Here is an 18,554-nt window from a genome sequence, read left to right as displayed (position 1 = left end):
CCCTCCTTCTTCACGTCTGACAGCCGACCACTCTCCCCACCTTCAAAGCCTTATTAAAGGATTATTCCCCGACTAAGCGCTCATTTCTTCTTCTCCCACCCCCTCTACGTCACCTCTGCACTTGGATTTGCATCCTTTATTCACCCCTCCCTCAGCCCTACAGCACCTTTGCCCATATCCGTAATTCATTTACTTATAACAATGTCCATCTCCCCCTCTAGACTGTAAGCTCATGTGGACAGGAAACGTGTCTACCTCCTCTGCTCTACTGTACTCTCCCAAGCTCATAGCACAGTGCTCCGCCCTCAATAAGCGTTCAATAAATACCATTGATTGAATGATTCATTGAGATGAGGGGCAAGAAATGTATTATCACCCTCTAGATTGTAAACTCATTGTGGGCAGGGAATGTGTCTGCTTATTGTTATATTGTACTCTCCCCAGCACTTAGTACAGTACTTTGCACACAGTATGTCCCCAATAAATACGATTCAATGAATAAATGAATATGCTCTCTCTAAGTAGACTTTTGCCATTGTCAGAGAAAGAGTAGCGAGAAGGGCAGGTGGTGGACGGGACTGGGTCACGGTACGTTTCGTAGTGGCGACGTCTGTTTAATCCTTCACCTTTGGATCTGAAAGGATCTCGCTGGCACCTCATGAAATCTCTCTCTCCATCCCTTCTCCCCTCCTTAACTTCCATCTTCAACTGCTCACTCTCCACTGGTTCCTTCCCCTCTGCCTTCAAACATGCCCATGCCTCTCACATCCTAAAAAAAACCTCGCTTGACCCCACCTCACCTTCTAGTTATCGCCCCATATCCCTCCTACCATTCCTTTCTAAACTTCTTGAACGAGTTGTCTACGCGCGCGCTGCCTAGAATTCCTCAACAACAACTCTCTCCTCGACCCCCTCCAGTCCGGCTTCCGTCCCCTACATTCCACGGAAACTGCCCTCTCAAAGGTCACCAATGACCTCCTGCTTGCAAAATCCAACGGCTCATACTCTGTCCTAATCCTCCTCGGCCTCTCAGCTGCCTTTGACACGGTGGACCACCCCCTTCTCCTCAACACGCTATCTGACCTTGGCTTCACAGACTCCGTCCTCTCCTGGTTCTCCTCTTATCTCTCCGGTCGTTCTTCCTCAGTCTCCTTTGCAGGCTCTTCCTCCCCCTCCCATCCTCTTACTGTGGAGGTTCCCCAAGGTTCAGTGCTTGGTCCCCTTCTGTTCTCAATCTACACGCACTCCCTTGGTGACCTCATTCGCTCCCACTGCTTCACCTATCATCTCTACACTGATGACACCCAGATCTACATCTCTGCCCCTGCTCTCTCCTCCTCCTTCCAGGCTCGCATCTCCTCCTGCCTTCAGGACATCTCCATCTGGATGTCCGCCCGCCACCTAAAGCTCAACATGTCGAAGACTGAACTCCTTGTCTTCCCTCCCAAACCTTGCCCTCTCCTTGACTTTCCCATCTCTGTTGACGGCACTACCATCCTTCCCGTCTCACAAGCCCGCAACCTTGGTGTCATCCTCGACTCTGCTCTCTCATTCACCCCTCACATCCAAACTGTCACCAAAACCTGCCAGTCTCAGCTCCGCAACATTGTCAAGATACGCCCTTTCCTCTCCATCCATACCGCTACCCTGCTCATTCAAGCTCTCATCCTATCCCGTCTGGACTACTGCATCAGCCTTCTCTCTGATCTCCCATCCTCGTGTCTCTCTCCACTTCAATCCATACTTCATGCTGCTGCCCGGATTATCTTTGTCCAGAAACGCTCTGGGCATATTACTCCCCTCCTCAAAAATCTCCAGTGGCTACCAATCAATCTGCGCATCAGGCAGAAACTCCTCACCCTGGGCTTCAAGGCCCTCCATCACCTCGCCCCCTCCTACCTCACCTCCCTTCTCTCCTTCTACTGCCCAGCCCGCACCCTCCACTCCTCCACCGCTAATCTCCTCACCGTACCTCGTTCTCGCCTGTCCCGCCATCGACCCCGGCCCACATCATCCCCCGGGCCTGGAATGCCCTCCCTCTGCCCATCCGCCAAGCTAGCTCTTTTCCTCCCTTCAAGGCCCTGATGAGAACTCACCTCCTCCAGGAGGCCTTCCCAGACTGAGCTCCTTCCTTCCTCTCCCCTCGTCCCCCTCTCCATCCCCCCATGTTACCTCCTTCCCTTCCCACATCACCTGTATATATGTATAAATGTTTGTACATATTTATTACTCTATTTATTTATTTATTTATTTTACTTGTACATATCTATTCTATTTATTTTATTTTGTTAGTATGTTTGGTTTTGTTCTCTGTCTCCCCCTTTTAGACTGTGAGCCCAATGTTGGGTAGGGACTGTCTCCATATGTTGCCAATTTGTACTTCCCAAGCGCTTAGTACAGTGCTCTGCACATAGTAAGCGCTCAATAAATACGATTGATGATGATGATGATGATGACGAGTGGGCAGAAAGGGTATTTTTGCCTCCTCACTCGAGGCCCAAGAAGAAGAGCAGAACAGAAAGAACTTACCTCCCAGCATGGCCTGCAAAGAAGCACGGGAGAATCGTCGAACTGGCTGTCCTGAATGCTCCCGTTATTCTCCCGTGACCTCACTGGGCACCTGGATCGATAATTCACAACAGATCTCCTCCTCTCCCGTTCGCTCAGCGTCCTTATCTGTAGAAATGAGGATCATGGATATGGAAACTGGAAGAGAGATTTATGACCTTCAGTTGAGGAGGAATGGAAATCCACGGGAACGAAGACCGACTTCCTTCCTGTCTTCCGCGATGCTGGAACAGGTGGGAGAGTTGTGCGATTGGCTTGGATCGGAGTTGAGAGACTGGAAGATGGGGAGGTTGGGTATTACATCTTATTAAGTGTCAAGATTTTGTCGAGGGGATGATCAATCAATCAATCAATCGTATTTATTGAGCGCTTACTATGTGTAGAGCACTGTACTAAGCGTTTGGGAAGTACAAATTGGCAACACATAGAGACAGTTCCTACCCAACAGTGGGCTCACAATCTAAAAGGGGGAGACAGAGAACAGAACCAAACATACCAACAAAATAAAATAAATAGGATAGAAATGTACAAGTAAAATAAATAAATAAATAAATAGATTAATAAGTATGTACAACCATATATACATATATACAGGTGCTGTGGGAAAGGGAAGGAGGTAAGATGGGGGGATGGAGGGGGGACTAGGGGGAGAGGAAGGAAGGGGCTCAGTCTGGGAAGGCCTCCTGGAGGAGGTGAGCTCTCAGCAGGGCCTTGAAGGGAGGAAGAGAGCTAGCTTGGCGGAGGGGCAGAGGGAGGGCATTCCAGGCCCGGGGGATGATGTGGGCCGGGGGTCAACGGCGGGACAGGCGAGAACGAGGTACAGTGGGGGGATTAGCGGTGGAGGACCGGAGGTTGCGGGCTGGGCAGTAGAAGGAGAGAAGGGAGGTGAGGTAGGAGGGGGCGAGGTGATGGAGAGCCTTGAAGCCCAGGGTGAGGAGTATCTGCCTGATGCGCAGATTGATTGGTAGCCACTGGAGATTTTTGAGGAGGGGAGTAATATGCCCAGAGCGTTTCTGGACAAAGATAATCCGGGCAGCAGCATGAAGTATGGATTGAAGTGGAGAGAGACACGAGGATGGGAGATCAGAGAGAAGGCTGATGCAGTAGTCCAGACGGGATGGGATGAGAGCTTGAATGAGCAGGGTAGCAGTTTGGATGGAGAGGAAAGGGCGTATCTTGGCAATGTTGCGGAGCTGAGACCGGCAGGTTTTGGTGATGGCTTGGATGTGAGGGGTGAATGAGAGAGCAGAGTCGAGGATGACACCGAGGTTGCGGGCTTGTGAGACGGGAAGGATGGTAGTGCCGTCAACAGAGATGGGAAAGTCAAGGAGAGGACAAGGTTTGGGAGGGAAGACAAGGAGTTCAGTCTTCGACATGTTGAGCTTTAGGTGGCGGGCGGACATCCAGATGGAGATGTCCTGAAGGCAGGAGGAGATGCGAGCCTGGAGGGAGGGGGAGAGAGCAGGGGCAGAGATGTAGATCTGGGTGTCATCAGCGTAGAGATGATAGTTGAAGCCGTGGGAGCGAATGAGGTCACCAAGGGAGTGCGTGTAGATTGAGAACAGAAGGGGACGAAGCACTGAACCTTGGGCGTGGGGAGCGTGGGAAAGACAGGGAGTATGTGCACACAAACTGTACCCAACGGCTCAAAGCCAAACAGACTCAACAACAGGAGATAAAGGGACCAGGGCAAGAAAAACAAGCTTGCACCTGCAAAGCTCGGAGGCAACCTCAAGGCCATATCCACAGCCAGCAATGGTTGGCAACGGGTGGCTGGGGACCAGCCAGAGCAAACGCTTCGTGATGGACAGAGCTGTTGCTAGGCTAGTGGCTGGAGGGTGGCGAGTGAGTGTGCTACATGGCCTGAGAAAATCCTGCCCCCGGGCAACGGGGGGTATAAGAGACGAACAAGACAAGGGGGGGTGCACGCACACGCACACACACACACAGGTGCCCTCTCTCCCTCCTTTTTCTCTCTCTCTCGTTCTCTCTCTCTTTATTAACTATGTAATCGCTGATAGCAAATAAACGGCAACTAAGCTTTGGACCTCTGGCTGACTCTTCCTGGTGTGAACGCGCGGCCCGCGTCCGGAGACGTCCGAAGACCCGGAGAGGGTAAGAACCCGAGAGTTGCCCCCCGAAACCCCGGGGAGCAACGACTGGCGCCCAACGTGGGGCTCGGGTACCCCCATAGGGGAAGATCAGGGAGAGTGCCCCGTAGGCCAGGTAGCTAAAGGTCAGGCGGGAAGATGGGGACAGTATGATCGCTGCCCATATATAAGCCAGAAGATAAGGAATTGTACACCCGGCACTGTTACAAGATATTGAAAAGTAAAGGGGTAAAGATTGAGCTGAAAACAATAAAGGAATTTATAGGGAAGGTAACTATGACCTCCCCGTGGATACTTGATTCCGGGATCACGGAGGAGAGATGGGACGTTATTGGGGAACAGATGACGGCCTATGAAGACTCCCACCCGGGGGAGTTAAAGGACGTGGACTTTCTTATACACGGTATCCTCCGTGCGGCCTTTCAAGGGCCAGAGAGACTCGTTCGTAAGTTTGACTCGACCTGCCAGACTGACAAGGAGGAAGCGGGGCAGGAAGGGGAGAACAGCCGACAACCTGAGGAGACTGGTCAGGCCGAGGCAGAGACACCGCCCCCACGGGCCCCGAGTTACCACCGCATCTATCCTGATCTCGGGCCTTACACCCAGAGTGAAATGCCCAACGCCGAGCCGGAAAGAGGAGATCAGGCTACAAAGACGGAGGTTGAGAATGAGATAGGGGATACGCGGGAACAGTTCAGGCAGATGGATGTGGGAAGCAAGAAACCGATCGTTAAAAGTGGGGAGGGGACGAGAGCGGTTTCAGCCCTACAGTGGGCTTTGGAAGAGGCGGTGGCGAGGGGAGAGGACGTCACGGGATGGGAGGTATTCCCCGTGATAGAAAGACCAGACGGGGGACGAGGTTTCGCCCCGATACCTTGGGCGAAACTCAAAGAGTTGAAGGCGGCGTGTGTCGCCTATGGTCCCAGCTCCCCTTATGTGAGCCAGCTCCTGGACACTATGTCCCTGGAAAGCGTTTTGACCCCGAATGATTGGAAATCTCTTGCCCGCGGGTGTTTGGATCCCGGACAGGGCCTTATATGGATGTCTGAGTTTACCGCCGCTGCGAAAGAACTAATATGTAGACGGGGTTTCCCGAACCCCGCCGAGGCTTTTGCAGCTGTGACCGGGACGGGACGATTCGAGACTCCTGAGATGCAGGTCGACTACGATCCCGAGGTGTATATGGTGATTGCCAGGGTTGCCCTAACTGCCTGGCAAAAGGTTCCCGGGAAAGGGGACCATTGCTCCCCCTTAACGCAGATCAGACAGCGCCCGGACGAGGCGATTCAAGATTTCGTTTCACGCATGCAGTCCGCGGTCACCCGTATTATAGGGGATCGGGACGGCGCCGAAATTGTATTGAGGCAGATGATCAGAGAGAACGCAAATAGTGCCTGCAGGAAAGCATTGGCAGGGCTGCCCAGAGAGGCCACATTAGGAGACATCCTGCAAAGATGCGAAGGGCTTGGAGGAGAAGAGTACAAGGCGCAGATGCTTGCGGGGGCAATAATGAAAGGATTATCAGGAGTCGGGGAAAGGGGGCGGCAGTGCTTTCGGTGTGGACGGATGGGACACCTGATGGCTCAATGCCGAGCTCAGGACAAAAGTTGCCCCCCAGCACAGCCGAGAAAGGGTGTGACTTGCTTTGAATGTGGGAAGCACGGGCATTATGCAAAACAATGCCGCTCGAGGCGGAGACCCCGAACGACGTCGGGAAACGGGTGGAGGGGCCCCGCGCGGGGCCCGAATCACGCATTCCCCGTGTCAGCCGCGGAAGAGAGCCCGAAAAGGGTTTCTCTCATAGAGGAGTACCAGAGGCTTCGGTCCCGAGAGCCACTTGGGCTGAAGTCCGATGCCTGGCCCCAGTGGGAATCCGACCCGGGGACACTGTAAACGTCCCAATACAGCCCCTCCCCTGGAGGGCCCTAGTGGTGGGGCTTCAGACAAGAGCGGCGGGGGTCGTTCATTCCTCCGAACGGGGGGAAGGGCCCGGGAAGATTCCCCTCACCAACCATCATCCGTATGGTATATACCTAGGATCGGGAATGGTCATTGCTCGCGCTACGCCCCTTGACCCCCCGCCCCCTGATCCCCCGCCCCCGGCTATTGGAATAATACAAGAAATAACCCTTGATAAACCGTGGCGGACCCTCTTGGTTGAGGGAAAGCCCCTTAAAGGGCTCCTGGACACCGGGGCCGATCTCTCCGTTATTCAGGATTGCTGCTGGGCAGCGGAGTGGCCACTAGCAAACCACTCGATGGGGGTGCAAGGTGTGGGTGGACTGCAAGCCGCAAGAGAGGCGGGCCGTTCGTTGATTTGGTCATGCCGGGGACGGCAAGGTGCGTTCGTCCCGCTGTGCGTTCAAGGGCTCCGTCTGAATCTGTGGGGTAGAGATGTGCTGCACGGGCTGGGAGCCCACCTTATAGATGAAGCTGATCCTTTTTAGGTGGGGCCACTGGGTTCCGGGGCTTGTCAACACCCCCACTGGTATGGCTTCCACACCCATCGGTATGGGTGGACCAGTGGCCCCTGATCAAGGACAAGCTGCAGGCGCTGAGGGAACTAGTTGCGCTCCAATTTGCACAGGGGCACCTAGAGGAATCGTTCAGCCCCTGGAACGCCCCCGTATTCGTTATAAAAAAGAAAGCCGCGGGGAAGTGGCGCTTCCTCATGGATTTAAGAAAAATCAATGCGCTCATTGTGCCAATGGGACCCCTGCAACCCGGATTGCCCTCCCCTAGCATGATTCCAAAAACTCACCAGATCCGCGTCATAGACATTAAGGACTGCTTTTACAGCATCCCGTTACACCCTGACGACAGGGTGAAGTTTGCTTTTACTGTCCCGAGCCCGAATTTCGCAGAACCAGCACTCCGGTACCAGTGAAAGGTGCTGCCACAGGGCATGTCTTGTAGTCCCACCATATGCCAGTGGTTCGTGGGGCGGATACTCGCCCCTTTCCGCAAGGAATACCCGGGGGCGACGATCGTCCATTACATGGACGACATCCTTCTGGGTATGCCCGACCAAGGGCGGGTACAGACGCTCACCCGGCGAGTGGTGGCAGCCCTCGCAGCCCAGGGTTTATTCGTAGCACCTGAGAAGGTACAAGAATCAGCCCCGTACACGTACCTTGGGTTTGACGTCACCGAGACCCGGGTGACTCAAAGACCACCCCAAATTGACCCCCGAAAATACATCACGTTAAACGATATGCAAGGTTTGGTAGGGAAGATTCAGTGGATGCGCGCGAGAACGCCCATCCCCTCCGCCCTCATGCAACCCCTGTACGATCTCTTAAAAGGAGACCCCAATCTTAAATCGCACCGCGAATGGACGGAGTCCGCGAAAAGCGCACTCCGAGAAATCACACAGCGGTTGGCGGGTAGCCATACTTGTCGAGCTGAACATCATTCCCCGTGGAGGTCACGATATTTCGGGAGGGCAGCCTTTTCGCGGCTGTACACCAAGGAGCCGAGATTCTCGAATGGTGTTATCCTCGAAACCCCTCCCGTTTTCTCCCAAAGGAGACTGAGCTTCTCGGTCGCTTTTGCCAGAGAGCCATACAGAGGGTAGTGGCGCTTTCAGCCACTTACCCTATAGTCCATGTCGGGATAGCCATGGAAGACCTTGAGACGATAGCCAGGGACAGCTTCCTGTGGGCCATGCTCTTACAGCAGGCCACCTTCATGGAACGCTCCCCGTTGACTCTTAGCCACTTATACGAGGGATCGGACATTCTGACCCCTCGGGTGATCTCCGATACTCCGGTCGGAGGAGACAATGTCTTTACGGACGCCACCAAGGAACACCGGGCGGCAGTTTTCAATCAGACCACCGGTACCTTGTCGGTGCTCGACACGCCATACGGCTCGACTCAGCGAAATGAACTTTTCGCTATCATATGGGCAATGACTACCTACCCCCAGGTGATCAACATTATCTCGGATAGCCTGTATGCCGTTAATCTTGCCCGGCGAATCGAAACCTCCATACTTTTCGACAGGCACTCGGAGATTGGGTACATGATCTCTCAGCTTCAGGTTGCCGTAGCGGCTAGGGGATGTAAGGTATACCTCATGCACGTCCGTTCCCACACGGACGGACAAGGGCCGATCTTTGAAGGCAACAGCACTGTGGATGCCAGCCTACACCCCACAGGGCCGTCACTAATGGGGCTGGATGCCGCGGCTGCGGCGCATAGGGAGTTCCATCTCCCGGCCACCTCGCTCCGTCGGCTGTATGGGGTCACTAGAGAGGAAGCCCGGTCTATTGTCCGGCGCTGTACTCGCTGTCTTCCGTTCACCCCACGGCCGGCAGGGTCGACGGGTGTGAACCCCCGGGGGCTCACGCCGAACGAGCTGTGGCAAATGGATGTCACCCATTGGGGGACCTCCACGATTCATATGACCATTGACACCTTCTCCGGATTCATGCTGGCGACACGCCAAGCAGGAGAAGCCGCACAACATGTGCAAAACCATTTGTACCATTGCTTTGCCACTATAGGCACACCCCAGGAGATAAAGACGGATAATGGCCCCTGCTATGTCTCCAAAGCCATGTCCCTCTTTTTCTCCTCCTTTGGCATCTCCCATATTACCGGGATACCTTACAACCCCAACGGTCAAGGTATAGTGGAAAGGGCAAACAGGACGCTGAAAACTCTCCTGCAGAAGCAGGGGGTGGGGAAGCGGGTCACGCAGTGCGCCCTAGACAAGGCAACGTACACCCATAACTTTCTATCTGTTGATCGGGAGACGGGACTCTCCCCCGCCATGCGGCAACTCTGCCACAGGTCCGCGACCATGAAACCCCGGCGCCACCACCCGCACGCCCGCACTATGGGGCGAGCGATGTGGCGTACTGTGGAGGGCGATTGGCGCGGTCCTGATCTGGTACTAATTCGGGGTCGAGGATATGCTTGTATCTCCACAGGTGACGGCCCCGTTTGGATCTCCTCGCGACATCTCCGCCTCGTCGAGGAAGACGATGCCCAGCCGCAGGGGAAGTCCCAGCGCCCTGATTCCCCTCCTCCTCCCCCTCCTTCCCCTTCCCCTTCTTCTTCCCGGGGGCGGGGTGGGGAGGGAGGCCGGGACGCGGATTAACTGGACTGCTCTGGTAAATAGCCGCCTGAAAGGTGTTGAGGAGCAGAGCGGGGTTTGGAGGTGGGCCCTCCTCGCCAATGCGCCTTTGTTGCGCATGGTCTCCTGGAGGGAGGACTCCCCCCAACTCTCATTTCGAGGGAACGTGACCAAGCTCACAGGCCAGCACCGGGGTCAGTCCCCAGACACTGACCAGCGTGAGATCCGTATTCGGGGAGCTATCTTGCGCAGCACTGGTCCCCCCATATTCTGGTACACCGGCAATGGGGCTTTCTCGAACCAGCCCGAAGTAACCAGATCTTGCTTGCGGTTGCTAAATTTTACTTCTACACTGGAAGTCACCATACCCCAAGGTCAGGGGCACCCCACACACCGAAACCTTACCCTGCTGGGGATCCACGGCACACTTCAGTGCACCCCCGGCGGCACAAAATCCAGCGAGGGAAGCGGGGGGTATTTTGGCCCTCTCCGAAATGCGAGCTCGCTCCCCGGTCCCGGGAGAATGTGCGCCGAGGGTCGGGGTGGGGTTTGGATGCCTCTAACTGACTGTTCCACGGGCATATTCCGCTGTATTCCCCATAATGATGACGGTACCCTCCTGCTCTCCTGGGATAACCACATTGGGGACCGCACATATACGGAGGCAGCCGCACCAGGGCTTTATGCGCTACCATGGGGGACGCACCACCCCGGTCTCTGGAAAGCCTTTACTTCCCTGCACTCCCCCACCGCGACTGTTAGGGTCCGCTCGTGCGCCTGCCCCGACGGGGCGACGTGCCAGGATTATCCTTTCTCGGTGTATCGTATTATTTTCCGTGAGGGTCTGAACGTTTCCCTGCACTCGCAGGGTGATTGTGCAGACCATGATTATGCCTTTCAAGGGAACGCCCTTATCCCTGCCCCTTACGCGCTTATAGTTTGCCCAAGTACTGATCCCAGCTGGAACCTTACTGCCTCCCGGTCGGCTTATGGCGACTTTTCCTTGTCCACCACGGGTTCCTCACGATGCGTCCTTATGTCTCGGGCGCGACCCATGACCACGGAGGGTGCGGCAGATTACGCTGTTTGGCTGGTCCGGGGGCCCCGCTACACGCTTATGCCCGTTAAGTCCGCTGACCCTTGGTTTTCCCAGGCCTCCGACCATCGATGGCACACCCTAGCGACCCGTTTGCGCGGCTTGCGCACCCGCAGGGAATTATTTGAGGCCATGCTGGGTATCGCGAACCTCGCGTTTTCCGCCTTCCAGGAATGGCAAATCCTGAATCTGTACGATCGGACTGGTTTCCTCGCGTCTCAGCTCTCGGCCTTCATGCACTCCACCCAACTGGCGTGGGGGGTTCAGCGTCACCTGGACGCTTCCCTGCAGCAGGAGCTGATCGGCCTTGAGCACGTGATCGAGACGCCCGGCGACGAGGTTCGCCTCCTGTCCCTACGGCAGGCGGTGAAATGCGACTACCGGTATCGGCATGTCTGCGTGCTTCCGCTCCGCTGCAACGCCACCAACTCTTCGTTCCCTGCCTCCTGGGACGGAGTAAAGAAACACCTGGAGGGACTTTTCCTGGCCGCCAACGTGACCGGCGAGTTACAGGAACTGTGCCGCCTTATTGACGAGCTCAACGCCCAGTCGCTGTGCTTTCCCAAGGCTTGGGACGACCTAGGCCGCGGGGAGGACGTGGTGGAGGAACTTTGGGACTGGATTAAACGCGTGATGCCCGGGGGATTGGCCCCTTGGCTGGTCTCGGTCCTTGCCACCACTGGGGGGCTTTTGCTTTTGCTCATGTGCCTCCCGTGCCTCCTTCGTCTCTTTTGCTCCATTGTTGCCCGGGTGGTCCGCGAGCTTAAGGTCGAGATGCTCCCATTGCGCGGACGCCCTTAGCCGTCCCCACCATAACGGGAGGGGGACACGTGGGGAGCGTGGGAAAGACAGGGAGTATGTGCACACAAACTGTACCCAACGGCTCAAAGCCAAACAGACTCAACAACAGGAGATAAAGGGACCAGGGCAAGAAAAACAAGCTTGCACCTGCAAAGCTCGGAGGCAACCTCAAGGCCATATCCACAGCCAGCAATGGTTGGCAACGGGTGGCTGGGGACCAGCCAGAGCAAACGCTTCGTGATGGACAGAGCTGTTGCTAGGCTAGTGGCTGGAGGGTGGCGAGTGAGTGTGCTACATGGCCTGAGAAAATCCTGCCCCCGGGCAACGGGGGGTATAAGAGACGAACAAGACAAGGGGGGGTGCACGCACACGCACACACACACACACAGGTGCCCTCTCTCCCTCCTTTTTCTCTCTCTCTCGTTCTCTCTCTCTTTATTAACTATGTAATCGCTGATAGCAAATAAACGGCAACCAAGCTTTGGACCTCTGGCTGACTCTTCCTGGTGTGAACGCGCGGCCCGCGTCCGGAGACGTCCGAAGACCCGGAGAGGGTAAGAACCCGAGAGTTGCCCCCGAAACCCCGGGGAGCAACGCTTGGGGAACCCCCACAGTAAGAGGATGGGAGGGGGAGGAGGAGCCTGCAAAAGAGACTGAGAAAGAACGACCGGAGAGATAAGAGGAGAACCACGAGAGGACGGAGTCTGTGAAGCCAAGGTCAGATAGCGTGTTGAGGAGAAGGGGGTGGTCCACAGTGTCAAAGGCAGCTGAGAGGTCGAGGAGGATTAGGACAGAATATGAGCCGTTGGATTTGGCAAGCAGGAGGTCATTGGTGACCTTTGAGAGGACAGTTTCCGTGGAATGAAGGGGACGGAAGCCAGACTGGAGGGGGTCGAGGAGAGACTTGTTGTTGAGGATGAGGAGCGGGTCCTTTGCTTTTCTAGAGTTCAGGGCTCTGGGAAACCTGGGAGGAGAGGAGGTCCCGAGGAATGGGATGGGGAAATCAGAATTTAATTAGTCCCACTATACAAAACAATGTAATTGGTCCTTCTGTGGCCCGGATTCGAAGAGGATGGCGATGCAGGTTTGGGGCTGTCGATCTGAGCTTGGTGCCCAGAAGCCCAGAGGTTCAATTAAACAGCAGAGCAAGGGAACAACCTGATTACCTTGTGTCTACCCCAGCACTTAGAACAATGATCGGCACATAGTAAGGGCTTAACAAATCCCATAATTATTATTATTTATCTATTCTGATGCTATTGATGCCTCTCTACTTGTTTTGTTGTCTGTCTCCCCCTTCCAGACTGTGAGCCCACTGTTGGGTAGGGATTGTCTCTATCGGTGGCTAAATTGTACTTTCCAAGCGCGTAGTCCAGTGCTCTGCACACAGTAAGAGCTCAATCAATACGATTGATTGAAAGATGATGATGATGATGGCATTTATTAAACACTTACTATGTGCAAAGCACTGTTCTAAACGCTGGGTAGGTTACAAGGTGATCAGGTTGTCCCACGGGGGGCTCACAGTCTTCAGTCCCCATTTTACAGGTGAGGGAACTGAGGCCCAGGAAAGTGACTAGCCCAATTTCACACAGCTGACCGTAATAATAATAATAATGGTGGTATTTGTTAAGTGCTTACTATGTGTGAGGCACTGTTCTAAGCGCTGGGGGGGATATAAGGTGATCAGGTTGCCCCATTGGTAGAGGCGGGATTAGAACCCATGACCTTCTGACTCCCAAACCCGGGCTCTTTCCACTGAGCCACGCTGCTTCTCGAATGAATGAATGAACAATTGAAGGAACGAACGAATGAACGAACGAATGAATGAATGAATGAACGAACGAATGAAGGAATGAATGCATGAACGAATAAACGAACAAATGAATGAACGAACGAATGAATGAATGCATGCATGAACGAACGAACGAACGAATGAACGAACGAATGAATCAACGAATGAACGAACGAACGAATGCATGAACGAATGAACGAATGAACGAATGAAGGAATGAATGCATGAACGAATGAACAAACGAAAGAACAAAAGAACGAATGAATGAACTAACGAACGAATAAATGAAAGCATGTACGAACGAACGAATGAATGAAGGAATGAGTGCATGAATGAATGAACGAATGAACGAATGAATTAATGAATGCACAAACGAACGAACGAATGAATGAATGAATACATGCATGAACGAACGAACGAACGAATGAATGAATGCAGGCATGAATGAACGAATGAATGAATCAATCAATGAATGCATGCATGCATTTACGAGCGAATGAATGAATGAACGAACGAAGGAATGAATGCTTGCCTTTCCGAGCGAATGAATGAATGAATGAATGAACGAACGAACGAATGAATGAATGCATGCATACATTTACAAGCGAATGGATGAATGAACGAATGAATGAATGAATGGTGAAAAGAGGCGGGGCAAAGAGAGGGGCGGGGCCGGAGGGCGGCCCGACCACCGAGACGACGACGAAGCCTCCGGCGTCCTAGAGCAGCACTGGAAGTGCGCCTCGGGGTGGTGTTGGCGGGCGTTTCCCGTGTCTGGGGGGCAGGGAGCCCGGAACCGGAGTCGGAGCCGGAGCCCCAAACCCGGAACTCAAAACCCGGATCGGGGAGCGCGGAGCGGAGCGCACAGCCTGTCCTTCAGCAGGCCTTTGGCTTGGACGCCCTCAACCGCTCAGTACAGTGCCCTGCCCAGGAGGCGCTGGGGTAGGTACCACTGATTAGGTTGAACGTGGTCCCTGTCCTGCGTGGGCCTCACAGTATACGTAGAAGGGAGGGCAGGAGAACTATAGCACAGAGAAGTTAAGGAAATTGCCCAAGATCACACATCAAGCAATTGAAAAAGTCGGGATTAGAGTCCAGGTCCTCTGGTTTCTAGGCCCGTGCTCTTTCCACAAGGCTGCATTTCTTCTCCAGCAACAAGGAGCCCCCTCTCCTAGACCTCTGCCAGATTATAGGGTGGCTGTGGGATATGAGAAATCTACACACCGATCTTCTCCCCCTCATCTTCTTCTCCCTCTCCTAGACCAAGGTGATGAAGACAAGACATGTCAAAAGGTTAGTGGCAATGGGCCAACGTTGGTTGTGTCTCTTCGTGAGATGGGGCTGAAAGTTCAGGCACGGCACAGAGACACAGGCTTGACCAGCGCTTAGAACAGTGCTCAGCGCTTAGAACAGTGTTTTGCACATAGGAAGCGCTTAACAAATGCCATCATTATTATTACTGGCACCGTCTTCTACCTCACCGCGCTAGTCTCATACTACAACCCAGCCGACACGCTTCGCTCTTCTAGTGTTAACATTCTCCCTGTGCCTAGATCTCATCTATCTCACCACCGACCACTAGCCCACAGCTTGCCTCAGGCTTGGAATAACCTCCCTCCTCATATCTGACAGATAAGGACTCTCTCCCCCTTCAAAACCTTACTGAAGGCACATCTCCTCCAAGAGGTCTTCCCTAACTAAACTGTTCCTTGTTTTTCTCTCATTCCCTTGTGTGTCATCCTGACTTGTTCCCTTTATTCATCCCCCCACAGCACACAGTCCCACAGCACTTATGTACATACCTGTAATTTATGTATAGTAATGTCTATCTCCCCCTCGAGACTGTAAGCCCACTGTGATCAGTAAAACTGTCTGTTTATTGCTATATCATACTCTCCCAAGCGCTTCGTACACTGCCCTGCACATGGTAAGTGCTCCGCAAATATGATTGAAGGAAAAAAATGAATGAATGAATCAATGAAAAGGCCCTGATGCTTCCGCGTCCCTTCAGGAGCGTCTCTCTGGGTCTAACATGAGGAGACTCTGAGCTCATCTTGCCCCAGCTCGGGAGAGATTATGGGGAAGGAGAGAGCAGGCACGTCCAGGGGTTTCCCCGAAGCAGTGTAAGAGTGGATTAATACTCAAGTCATCCACTCATTCACGCACGTGCTAATCTGCCCCTGAGGGAGGGGAGGCACGAAAAGAGCAGCTGATAAATGCCGCCTCCGCCCATTCCTGCTAGAGTCTACCTGACTGTCCCCTGTCCTTGCGGCCAGTGGGAGCGATGGAGGTGGGTGAGTAGCCTCTCCATCACAGAATTTCTGGATCGCAAGTTGCTTTTGAATGGGGATTTGGGAGCAGCATAGTGGCAGCCCTCGGTGGCCATTTATGAACCAGCCTTCTGACACGATTCTCACTTCTTCCAACCCCAAGACCTCTGGAGAAGGGGCCCCTTTGAATTAGAGGGGATAACCTCATATCTGCATTGTTGGGAGAGTCAGTTTTCTAGTTTACTTTTAAATGGTATTTGTTAAATGCCTGCTATGTGTCAAGCACCGTTCTAAGCACTGTGGTAGGACACAAATCTTTGTCCCACATGGGACTCACAGTCTAAGTAGGAGAGAGGGTGATTTGATCCTCATTTTATAGATGAGGTAACTGAAGCCTCAGGGAAATAGAAGAGCAAGGGCCTGGGAGTCAGAGGACCTGGGTTCTAATCCCAGTTCATTCATTGTAATTTTATTTATTTATATTAATGTCTGTCTTCCCCTCTAGACCATTAGCTTATGGTAGGCATGGCATCTGTCTCCCCCTTTTAGACTGTGAGCCCACTGTTGGGTAGGGACTGTCTCTACATGTTGCCAACTTGTACTTCCCAAGAGCTTAGTACAGTGCTCTGCACACAGTAAGTGCTCAATAAATACGATTGACTGATTGATTGATTGATGTGTCTGTTATATTGTTATAGTGTACTCTCCGAAGCACGTAATAGAGTGCTCTGCACACAGTAAGCGCTCAATAAATATGATTGGCTGACTGCTGTGGGACCTTGGACAAGTCACTTCACCTCTCTATGCTTCAGGTTCTTCATCTGTAAAATGTGAGTCAAAATCTGTTCTCCCTCCTACGTGGATGGTGTGACCCATGTGGAACAGGGACTGAGTTGAGCTTCATTAACTTTATCAACAAAAGTGTTTAGAACAGTGATTTGTAATTAGTAAGTGCATTACAAATGCCATAAACAAAGAAGCTGACATCTGTGGCAGCATCCTAGGAAAGGAGAGATGCAACCTCAGACGAGTCCCACGGGTAGACATAAAAAGCAGTGTTGCCTAGTGGATAAAACATGGGCCCGGGTGTCAGAAGGATCTGGGTTCTAATCCTGGCTCCATCATCTGTCTGCTGTGTGACCCGGACAATCACTTCATTTCTCTTTGCCTCAGTGACCTCATTTGTAAAATGGGGATTAAGGAGGGGATCCCCATGTGGGACATGGACTGTGTCCAACCCGATTTGCTCAGATCCACTCCAGTGGTTAGAGTAGTGCCTGGCACATAGTAAGCTCTTAACAAATATCGCAATTATTGTTATTATCATTATCATTACCATTATTATTAGTAAATAGGACAGAGACCAATGAATCGACCAATCAACAGTGGATTCGTAAGTGAATCCCTGCTTGCAGAGCACCGGACTGTTTGAGGAGTGCAAGAAAAGCACAAAACATGACCATCAGGGAGCTTACAATAAACTGTGGGAAACAGACTGGCACACATTAATAAAAACTATTATGATGATGGCACTTGTGAAGCATTTACTATGTGCCAAGCCCTGTTCCATGTTCTAGGGTAAACACAAGTTAATCAAACTGGACACAGTCCATATCCCACAATGGGTTTACAGTCTCATGATCCAACCTGATTATCTCGTATCTATGCCAGTGCTCAGAACAGTGCTTGACAAATATTAAGTGTTTAACAAATACCATCTCTTATTTATCCCCATTTTCTAGATGAGGAAATCGAGGCCTATGGAAATTAAGTGACTTGCTCAAAGTCACACAGCAGACAGGAGCCAGGAGCCAGGACTAGAAAGCAGGTCCTTCTGACTCCCAGGCCCATGCTCTATCCACTAGGCCATGCTGCTTTTGAAGGCGGCTGAAAGACGAATGCTACAGTAATTCATAGGAGGTTGGCAGGGTCAATCTAGGAATAAGGGTTATGTTCCATCAGGATGGTTTGGACTTTTCCTTCAGTTTGAAGATGAGGCTGCTGACTATGAGATGAATGCGTTTAAGGGAGCCTTCCTTGACTACTTGGACTCTGATCCCCACGTGAGACAGGAACTCTTTCCCGTACTTCACACAGTGTCTGGCACATAGAAAGTGTTTAACAAATGCCATTACAAAAAAGAAAAGGGTGTGGACTTCAACGTCATTGCAAGTAAAATGGAGATCTCATCCCTTCCTGCTAACTCACCCCAGTCATTCATTCACTCATTCATTCAATCATATTTATTGAGCACTTACTGTCTGCAGAGCACTTTACTAAGGACTTGGGAACATTTCCTGCCCCGGTCTTCAGGTAACTTCCCCTCACATCTCCCAGACTCCTCCATTCCACTCCCCAAACCTCTTTAAACATTCTGCCCCCGTTTCCCTCACCCCGTTATGCTTGTGAAAATTACTTTTCCATTTTCTTCCCTCCCCCGCGATGTCACCCTCACTATTCCTGTGACTTCAGACCTAGTGCTTAAAAAGAGGGTATTGCTACAAAAAATCCAAACTGATGTATCATAAAGGTGAAACCCGGTGTAAATGTAGCTATGTTGTCAATTCTGTTCTTCATTTTAAATGCCAAGGACGCCATGTTTCTATAGTTTTTGTGGTTTTTCTTAATCAATCAATCAATTGTATTTATTGAGCACTTACTGTGTGAAGAGCACTGTACTAAGCGCTTGGGAAGTACAAGTTGGCAACATATAGAGATGGTCCCTACCCAACAGTGGGCTCACAGTCTAGAAGGGGGAGACAGAGAACAAAACCAAACATATTAACAAAATAAAATAAATAGAATAGATATGTACAAGTAAAATAAAT

The sequence above is a fragment of the Tachyglossus aculeatus genome, unplaced genomic scaffold (genome assembly GCF_015852505.1).
Source record: "Tachyglossus aculeatus isolate mTacAcu1 unplaced genomic scaffold, mTacAcu1.pri scaffold_156_arrow_ctg1, whole genome shotgun sequence".
NCBI lineage: Eukaryota > Metazoa > Chordata > Mammalia > Monotremata > Tachyglossidae > Tachyglossus > Tachyglossus aculeatus.
The sequence above is the reverse complement of the archived record's forward strand: the minus strand, read 5'-3'. Positions refer to the sequence as shown.